Source organism: Phoxinus phoxinus (genome assembly GCF_949152265.1).
Source record: "Phoxinus phoxinus genome assembly, chromosome: 20".
NCBI lineage: Eukaryota > Metazoa > Chordata > Actinopteri > Cypriniformes > Leuciscidae > Phoxinus > Phoxinus phoxinus.
This window is the reverse complement of record NC_136895.1, coordinates 1,131,988-1,142,319: the sequence shown is the minus strand read 5'-3', so window position 1 is coordinate 1,142,319 and position 10,332 is coordinate 1,131,988. Positions and strand designations below refer to the sequence as shown.

The following is a 10,332-nucleotide window of genomic DNA, read 5'->3' as shown; positions in this document are numbered from 1 at the left end:
TCTAATCGTGAGGCTAATAATTTTGTTAACACTTTACAATCTACGTTTAATAAACTTATTGGACGATAATTAGCAGGATCCATAATATCTCTTCCAGATTTTGGTATGAGTGATATTAAGGCTTCATTAAAACTGTCAGGTAACATATCATTCACAAGTACCTCTGAATATACGTCAGTTAATACCGGGGTCAACTCATCGACAAACTTCTTATAATATTCCACTGGAAATCCATCCGAGCCTGGTGATTTTCCGGATTTTAAAGACATTATAATAGTTCTAACCTCTTCTTGTGTTATAGGTGCTATTGATCTATTGAATCTCGTTCATCAGGGGTTAAAGTGGGCAATGTAACATTGGTTAAAAAGTCTTTTAACTCCTTCGGACTGTAATAGGATTCTGAGGTGTACAGTTTTTAATAGAACTGATTAAAAACCCTATTAATTTCTTTGTTAGAGATGAAAACTTCATCTCCCTCCTTTATTGCAGGTATGATGTGAGATGCATCATGTTGCTTAATCTGCCTAGCAAGGAGTTTCCCAGCTTTTTCCCCACTCTCATAATACTTGGTCTTCAATCTGAATAATGCATATTCTGCTTTGTTATTAAAGAGTTCGTGAAGATCAAATTTTAATTGACAGCTGTTTAAACTTCAAATCTGAAAAACCTTGAAACAATTATTTTTCTAAATCACTGATTTGTTTTTCTAACAGTCTCACTTTTTCAACACCTTCTTTTTCTTTCTACTGGCATACGCAATACATTTCCCCCTGATGAATGCCTTAGAGGCATCCCAAACTGTTGCTAATCTCTGAGTTGACCCAATATTAAGTTCAAAAAACATCTTTATGTCGTCCTGCAGTGAATCTCTAAAGACCTTATCTTCCAGCATAAATGTATTTAGCCTCCATCTCCCCCTTTTCTTATAATCTACCTTCAATTCTAATTTTAACTCCACATGTGCATGATCTGTCAATCCTATTACTCCAATTATACATTCAACAACAGAGTCAATTAAGGAGTTGGAGATCAAAAAGTAATCAATTCTTGAAAATGTCTTGTGACAATTTGAGAAGAATGTGTATTCCCTTTCTCTTGGATTAACCAATCTCCAAATATCTGTTAATCCATTGTCGTCTTTTAGAGTGTGAATAGCAGCCCTATCCCTAGGGAATGATCTGATGTTGTTTTGGCTTCTGTCCAGGATGCCATCCATAGTCTGATTAAAGTCCCCTCCAAGTATAACGTATCCCTCGAGGTTGGTCAATATTTTGTTTACCTCATGAAAGAATTCAGGCTCCTCCTTATTTGGTGCATATACATTACACAGCACTATTTTAACATCGTTGAGCTTTGCTTCTATGCAGAGTAAGCGACCTTCCTCGTCTTTATGTTGATTCATCAATACAAAATGTATTTTCTTCCCGACTAGAATGGCTACTCCACACCTCTTGCTTGATACAGAATTATGAAAAACATGACCCACCCATCCACATCTAAGTTTCAAGGCTTCCTTTTCATCTTTGAAATGCGTTTCTTGTAAAAAGGCAACGTCAGCCTTTCTGATTTTAAGATATGAAAGTATTTTTTTCCTTTTAACAGGTGACCCACAGCCATTTATATTCCAAGATATGAAATTTACACGTTGTCTATCCATCGCACACTAATAAAATATAACGCACTGCACCTGTTGTGCCTCGATGCAACTTCCTTGTTAATTTCCATAACGCAAAAAAAAAAAAATATATAGAAAACCAACAATTTAATTTTGAACAACAAATTCTTGAAAAACGTACAAAAAATAAAACAAATACGAAGAAAAAAAACAAACTCAAAACACTGCCCATAAGGGGCAGCGAGCCCACTTCTGGGTCACACATTTGGTCCGTGATGCTCGCAATCAGCAAGAACTCACTGACTCGGGAAGACAGACCCCAAAGCTTTTCGTCCACCCACCATAAAAACCACGTATCAGAAAACTTCGACTTACATATTTCAGTCAGAGCACTTTAATTACTTGTCACCTCCTTGTAGCTGGATGTGGTCCTTTATGTATCTTTCCGCTTCCATGTGGTTAGTAAAACTCAGCTTTTTACCCTTCCAAGTAAACCTCAGCGTCGCTGGGTGGGCCAGGGTATGACGAACCTCGCGTTCCCAGAGTAACTTCTTCGCTGCGGAAAATTTCATCCTCATTATTGCTCTCTCCCTCGACATATCCTCGAAGATGGACAGCTTGCATTCCTCCCATACAAATCCCCTGCTCTTTTTCGCTGCAGCCAGGACTCTCTCCCTTGCGGTATAATGTAGAAATTTCACCAACACGACCCGGGGACGTTGATCATCATTAGGCTTAGGCCCGAGGCTCCGATGACTCTGTTCAATCTCGAACTCCGATCCCATCAAGATCTTTTGTACATACTCGTTCATTTTGCAGCCTGCTTCTTTTCCCTCTTTGAGGCCGATTATTTTGATATTATTCCGTCTGTTGCGATTTTCCAAATCCTCAGCTTTATTCCAGAGTTCGTCCACAAGTTTCGTCATCCTCTCAGTATCACCAGTCAGGCGATTCGATGTGTCTTCCACGTGCGATATACGATTCTCGGCTTCATCGAGTCTAGCCTGTACGGAGCTAATCGCGTCTTTAAGTTCTGTAGTAGTCGCTTTGATAGTAATCACATCTTTTAAGTCCTTAAACACTCGTTTTTTGGGGGTCGACAGCTTATAAAAACGTATTTCTGTTTCTTAGCTTGTTTGCTGTAAACTTTGTCACACAGCAGCTTTTAGGCATTTTTCTGTTTTTAGTTAGAAGCAAGAAATGACAAGGAGGAGCCTCTCACAATGCAAAGTCAATGGAGACGGTTGGATTGTTTTCCCCCCCGGTGGGCGTGGTCTTCAGATTATGACGCGTTACGCTCTGTCTCTATGGCGGGTATCAATGTCAGTCATCTCAATTTCGTGAATGATTCACAAAACAATAATTTAGCAGATTATAGCTTCATAATTTTCTGACGCGATCGGCTGACAATCTTCCTTCATCAGTTTTGTCGTCTGTGCAGCGGCTCTACTGGAATGTAGCAAATTTATGTTGTAATGTGCCATTGATAATTAAACAAAACGCTTGACTTAATCAACATACTTCTCCGCGATCTCTGCCGTCACCCTCTCATCTCACATGCACCGTTAGGAAGCTCTCTCTCTCTCTTCTGTACAATCCCGTTGGATCCAAATATGGTAATTTCCTTTTTATCAGCAACCAATCGTGAAAGTAAAAAGACTGAATGCGCGATCTCATTGGCTGATGATAAATCTTTAAAGCCCGTTTTCTCAAAATGACCTTTCTCTCATTCTCCAAGTCCGAAATCTCCACTTCAGTAGTACCTAGTTATATTATGAAGACATTTACAGAGGGATTTGTAAATATATTATTCCTAGCCTGATATAAATATAAAATTTTATTCCCAAAAACTTTTTTTAAGGCTATTGACAGTATATTCTGATTTACAGGATAACAAAAGTAGATATCCATAAATCCCTCTGTAATTATTTTCCCATCTAATATGTGAACACAATGAAAAAAATATTTTTAACCTGGCTTTATCCAATACTCAGATTTATCCAATACTCAGCACAAATTTAATTAGATATTGCCTAATTTGCATATTTAAACATTAAAATAAAGAAAACTTGTAATACATTTTGTTTCTCATCTTAATGTAAGTAATCAACTGGGAAAGTTTCATGGTGATATCTGCTAGTTAAAATTTTTACCCTATTCACCCATGTCTCGCCTTATCTAAAGTTGAACAGCGAATTACTGTACATGTCATAAATATATGCATAACGTTACTCCGTGAAGTTTGACAAGTGTGCATTCTTACACAGCTGCAGGGACATTATTCACTAATGTTACAGTGGCTATTGAATGCGCCTAGCACTATAGCTAACATTACCAAATAGCTCAAGTAGGCTAGTTCCAGTTCTGAATCTTCACTTTAGGTGTTTTGTGCAACCGTTCTTGTAAGTAAGAATGCCTTTTTGTCAGGACTATAATGCCATTTTGCCATTGTGTCAGGACTAGTGTTTTATGGATATTTTTGTTCTCTTTTAGGACGTGGAATAAACAAATATATCAGCACATCACGAACACATCTGCTTAAGGATTCTGGTGTGACATGGAGGCCTCACAGTGTTGATTCTGCTCGTAGCCTTCGTTCACATTTTTGGACATATATGGGCGATCTGTATGTCAACAACAATCGCATTGATGACAAACTCTACTGCAAACTCTGCTTTGAAGCAGAAATGACAAAAGAACATGGAATGCTGTCAAAAGTGTACAGCTTGGGAGAAAAAACATCAAGTGGAAACTTCCTTGCTCATGCCAAAGCTACACACAAAGAGAGTACAATATTTCTCAAAGAACAATTAAGTAAACTGACTAACTGGATCCAAACTGTGCCGAAAGGAAGCCCAGCTACTTCCCAGTTTGATGTTAATCGCGACATCGTGTTGTGGCTGTGCCAGAACCTGCTCCCTTTTGAATTAATAGAAAAGGAAGGTTTTCAAGCATTCAACAAGAAAAATATTCATCTCAATTTGCCAACCAGCAGAGCCCTTGCAACAACAGCCCTGGCAGATGTCTACATTGGTTTGAAGTCCAAAGTCAAAGAACAACTGGCAGACATTGTCAGTGGTACTATAATGTTAGATGGCTGGACTGATGCTCATCATCGATACCCATATGTTGGTGTGAGAATCTGCACTGTAGATGCGAACTGGAATTTCCTTCTGTTTACACTTTGTGTTAACCCTCTGGGGTCGGCAATCACGCCAGCGTGATCTACTCGCTTTTTTTCTTATCAGTGCAAAAGAGATTCAAAATACTTTGTTGGTTTTGATCTTACATTTAAGTGTTTTACATCATTCGATCCGTTTAGTTTCTATTTTTTTTGTGTATACTCACAATAAAAACAAAGTGTTGTGTCTTTCGCCAAATAAAGAAAAATAAACATGATGCGAGTTCTGCCTTCACTCTGTCAGGGAAGTCCATTCTGAAACGCGTCTGAAAATGAACTGTAACTCAGCGAATACTTGTCACTCAGGAACGAGACATTTGTCTTTATGAAGCTAGAATTCTCTTCTTTTAAATGAAGTAATTTATATTAAAAAACACATATTCTTAGTTTATATAATCCGTTTGAAACCAAGGAGAGGCGCAGTTTTTCGTTCTCTCTTCATTATTTTTAATGAGCTGATGCCGCCACGCCCCCCGGCGCTATTCACATGCTAATAGTTGAAGTGATCTATACGCATCGCACACGCCCTCCGATCAATGCCATCACGCAGTTTCTCGTCAGATTCACGGATAGTTCATCGCGTTTTGAGGATGGCACGCTTCTCTGGTAAAGTCGTCCTCCAGATGATTATGGACAGCGAGGAAGAATTCACCTTTTCCTCAGAGAAACGGTTGCATCTCAGACGGAGAACGGCTGCATTTTCAAGAGCGAATTGATCCCACAGAGGATACAAGTTCGAGTAAGTTGTTTAGTGTTTATATAATTATTTTCTGATTATATAGAACTCATGTGAATTTTCAGACTATATTTTGCTTAGTTTTGGTTAGCTTTTGACATCTTACAGGAAAGATTGCCTTACAATATCCCTAACATTCGTGTATGGTCGTGTTTCAATGTGATATTACTTACTCTCTAAACATATTTGTATTATATTTCGATCCGTTTTGATTAGCTTATGACACTGATTATCATGCTAAAAATACTGACTTTTGCGAATATCTGCTTAGGTGTAAATATGATTTCGTGCAAATATATTTCAGCCTCCGGTAAAATGTGATACTGTCTAAATAGCCTACTAGACATTATATTTTTATATATAAATGTTCGGTTTTGGTTAGCCTATGACACACGCTAAAATATTGCCACAGATGATTGTGAATACAGGTGTAAATGTTTGAAATGCTCTAAATGCGTGCGCAGATAATGGCCATCAACAGCTCGCGATCTATGGCCCATAAATAGATATTTCTCCGTCCTATGGCCCATCAACAGATATATAGACTACATGCATTGTGCGTCCATACCCATTAATCGCCCATCTTTGGATAATGTATGCTAACAGTTGTTTTTATTATTTTAGGAATGTGTTTGCATCACACTCTCCTTCTCCAGCAGAGGGACACGCAGGTGTCGTTCAGTTCTCAATCGAGAATGATGGTAAGTGCACAGACGTAATATTTTACTGATGAAATGTAATTGTGTTTACAATATACATAATATACTCGTCATAATATACAAGTAGGGCCTACCTATTCTTGTGTGAAATTACAAAATCGGTTGTCTTTTTCTTAATCCATGGCCATAGTGATTGATAGCGATAATAATACAGTTTCTTTGATTGTGTTATCAACAGATGTGACAATGAACATGTCCAAGCACCGGTCCCGAAGAGAGCCATGGCAAACAAGCAACAGGTCCAAGTCCACCCTGTCATGGAAAACCGAGACTGATGTGGACATGGTTGCACAGACTGCGTGATTCCTGCCTGGGAAACTGGACCGCAAGTGACCTCTGTTTACTCACATTCCCCCATGAGTCTGTTTGTAACAGTATACACTACCTTTCTTTCTTTTTTTAAAAGGATGTGTGAAGTTATATTGTTAGGAAAGATTTCTATTTTGAATAAATGCTTTTTTTTTTATCAGTGAATCCTGAAAAAAAATATCACAGGTTATAAAAAAATATTAAGCAGCACAACGGTTTCCAACATTGATAATACCTGATTATCAAATCATGATATTAGAATGATTTCTGAAGGATCATGTGACACTGAAGACTGGAGTAAGGATGCTGAAAATTCAGCTTTGATCAAATAAATAAATTATATTTTAAAGTATATTAAAATAGAAAATCATTATTTTAAATTGTAATAATATTTCACAATATTACTGTTGTTTCTGTATTTTTTTATCAAATAAATGCAGCCATCTTCCAAAAATATGAAAAATATTAAAAATGGTAATGTGTCCAAACGTTTGACTGGTACTATATGTTTATATATGTACGGTAGCACTGTGGTCTTGTAAGGCACAACATTTAGTTCCTCCACATAGAGGAATTACAATAAAACAGATTAAAAAACAAAACCTTTGAATCTCCTCTCATTCTCAGATTCTCCTCTCTGCCTCACAGCACCGTGATGGGGCATTAGCCATGGATGGGGGAGTGTCTATTGTCTCCCCTCATTCATATTCATGGCCATCAACACCCCTACGCATAAAGCAGTGCTGGCACAAAAACTGACTTGCAAAGTTTAAATCATTATATTGTTGTTTTGTGAAAGAGTGATCAGAATGATTTTCACATCATTTTGTAGTAAACATTCTAGCCTACAAGAATGGTAACTCAAAAGTCTTGTGCCAAACTATTCAGTATGAGTTATATGAGCTCATTGCAGTGACACATTTTTTCCCAAAACTTACTAACCACGCATAATATTTTTTTTCTATAAAATGCAAACATGTAACTTCGATTTTGCTCACATATTATTGTAGCAGAGTTTGTGCTGCAATACAGCATAATTATGTGTTGGCCAAAGGTATGTTGTAAGTAGCTGAGATAAGCACAAATGTCAGGGCATGTCAAAACCTCTCAAGGGCCCCAAAAAACCCTCAGACCCCAGGGGGTTAAACTAACTTTGCAAGTCAGTTTTTGTGCCAGTACTGCTGTATGCGTAGGGGTGTTGATGGCCATGAATATGAATGAGGGGAGACAATAGACACTCCCCAATCCATGGCTAATGCCCCCATCAAGGTGCTGTGAGTCAGAGAGGAGAATCTGAGAATGAGAGGACATTCAAAGGTTTTGTTTTTTAATCTGTTTTTATTGTAATTCCTCTAGATGGAGGAACTAAATGTTGTGCCTCACAAGACCACAGTGCTACCGTACATATATAAACATATAGTACCAGTCAAACGTTTGGACACATTACCATTTTTTATATTTTTAATATTTTTGGAAGATGGCTGCATTTATTTGATAAAAAATACAGAAACAACAGTAATATTGTGAAATATTATTACAATTTAAAATAATGATTTTCTATTTTAATATACTTTAAAATATAATTTATTTATTTGATCAAAGCTGAATTTTCAGCATCCTTACTCCAGTCTTCAGTGTCACATGATCCTTCAGAAATCATTCTAATATCATGATTTGATAATCAGGTATTATCAATGTTGGAAAAACAGTTATTAGGGGCCAAGCACTGAAAGTGCGTAGGCACCTATTGTTTCTGTTCCCGTTCCTATTATTAGGGGCCAAGCACTGAAGGTGCAGGCACCTATTGTATCTGTTCCCGTTCTTATTCTTCTTTTTCTTTTTTAGGGGCCAAGCACTGAAGGTGCGGGCACCTATTGTATCTGTTCCCGTTCTTATTCTTCTTTTTCTTTTTTTTCTTCCGACTGGGCGTCTATGGCAGCCTATAGAACCGTTTGCGGGAAACTTATACAAATTGGCACAGTGATAGAGGACAGCCTGAACTATCACCATAGCAAATTTGGAGTCTCCAAATCATTCCCTCTAGCGCCACCAGCTGTCCAAAGTTTCACTCATGTTTATGCTAATAACTTTTGAACCACAAGGGCTAGAAACAAAATTATTTTTTCCACTGATTTCTGAGCTCATGACGATTCGACTGCACCCTATGACGTCATTTTCCGTCATAATAGTTTTCCCGCCATTTTGAATTTTCCGAAAAAACTACTTTTTCGAACTCCTCCTAGGCCGTTGCTCCGAATTTCACGAAAAATGAACCAGATCATCTCCAGACCTTGACGACCAAAAGTTATGGAATTCAAGTTGATTCGAATTACCGTTCTCGAATACCGCGCAAATAAATTTTACGTAGCGCTTGCAAAAACAGACGTAAGGCCGTATCTCCACAACGCTTTATCGGATTCAGACCAAATTTGGTACATGTCATCACAAGCATGACCTGAGGCTACATGCTGCGTTTCGGCGCAGCGCCACCTACTGGTCCAGAGATATGAAGAATTTATGTTTTTGCTTATAACTTCTGAACGGTTTGTCCAAAAATCACAAAAGTGGTCTCGTTAGATTCAGGGCGTCGTGCTGAGTTGACTGATATCCAATTTTCCCATATCGGCCATTTTGGCTGTCGGCCATTTTGAATTATGTGCTAAAATGCTGTATTTTATGAACGCATGAACGTATCGTTACGAAACTCAGTATGAGTCATCAGTACAACGCCCTAAAGGTACTCAAAAATTTATGAGACAGCGCCACCTTTTGGTCAAAAGTTATAATGAAATTTCCAAAAATGCTAATAACTTTTGAATAAATTTGCCTATAGTAATGACACTGGTCTCAATAGATTCCTTGGGTTATGCTGAAAACATAGATACCAATTTTGCCATAGTCAGCCAAACTTCCTGTCCGCCATCTTTATTTTCTTTTAAAACATACTTTTTCGAACTCCTCCTAGACCGAACGTCCGATTTTCACCAAAATCGGATCGTGTCATCTCCAGACCGTGCCGAGTAAAAGTTATGGATTTCGTGTTGATAGACAAAACCGTTTTCGTATACCGCAGTGGCAAATTTGAGGCACAATGCCAAAATGACTATTCAGGCTTTATATCTGCAATGCCTTGACAGATTGACACCAAACTTTGTATGTGTCATTGTCACTTCACTCTGACCACATCACATCAGTTTCGTAACTGCGCCACCTACTGGTCGAAAGTGATAATCATATTTTTAGTTATTGTATGTGATTTTTCAACCATTTTGCCAAAATTCTTCTTTAAATGTCTTCAATTGCTCCTAGCTGCAGTTGGTCTCACACTCCCAGCCACTTTGGCATGTCTTGTCGTCTTGCTTGCGCTTGGCCCCGGTGATTGCTGCTTGCAGCTATATTCTTTTTCTTCTTCCGACTGGGCGTCTATGGCAGCCTATAGAACCGTTTGCGGGAAACTTATGAAAATTGGCACAGTGATAGAGGACAGCCTGAACTATCACCATAGCAAATTTGGAGTCTCCAACACATTCCCTCTAGCGCCACCAGCTGTCCAAAGTTTCACTCATGTTTATGCTAATAACTTTAGAACCACAAGGGCTAGAAATAAAATTCTTTTTTCCTCTGATTCCTGAGCTCATGACGATTCAACTGCACCCTATGACGTCATTTCCCGTCATAATAGTTTTCCCGCCATTTTGAATTTTCCGAAAAACCTACTTTTTCGAACTCCTCCTAGGCCGTTGCTCCGAATTTCACGAAAAATGAACCAGAT

The 10,332-nt window shown here is 38.2% G+C and overlaps 1 long non-coding RNA gene across 1 annotated transcript; it reads left to right on the top strand.

Annotated features, from left to right (window-relative positions):
• The first annotated feature begins 5,432 nt into the window (after window positions 1-5,432).
• Window positions 5,433-6,603, top strand: LOC306988202. Its single transcript, XR_013795353.1, has 3 exons — window positions 5,433-5,535; window positions 6,157-6,233; window positions 6,430-6,603. It is a non-coding gene; the product is annotated as an uncharacterized lncRNA (long non-coding RNA).
• The last annotated feature ends 3,729 nt before the right edge of the window (window positions 6,604-10,332 follow it).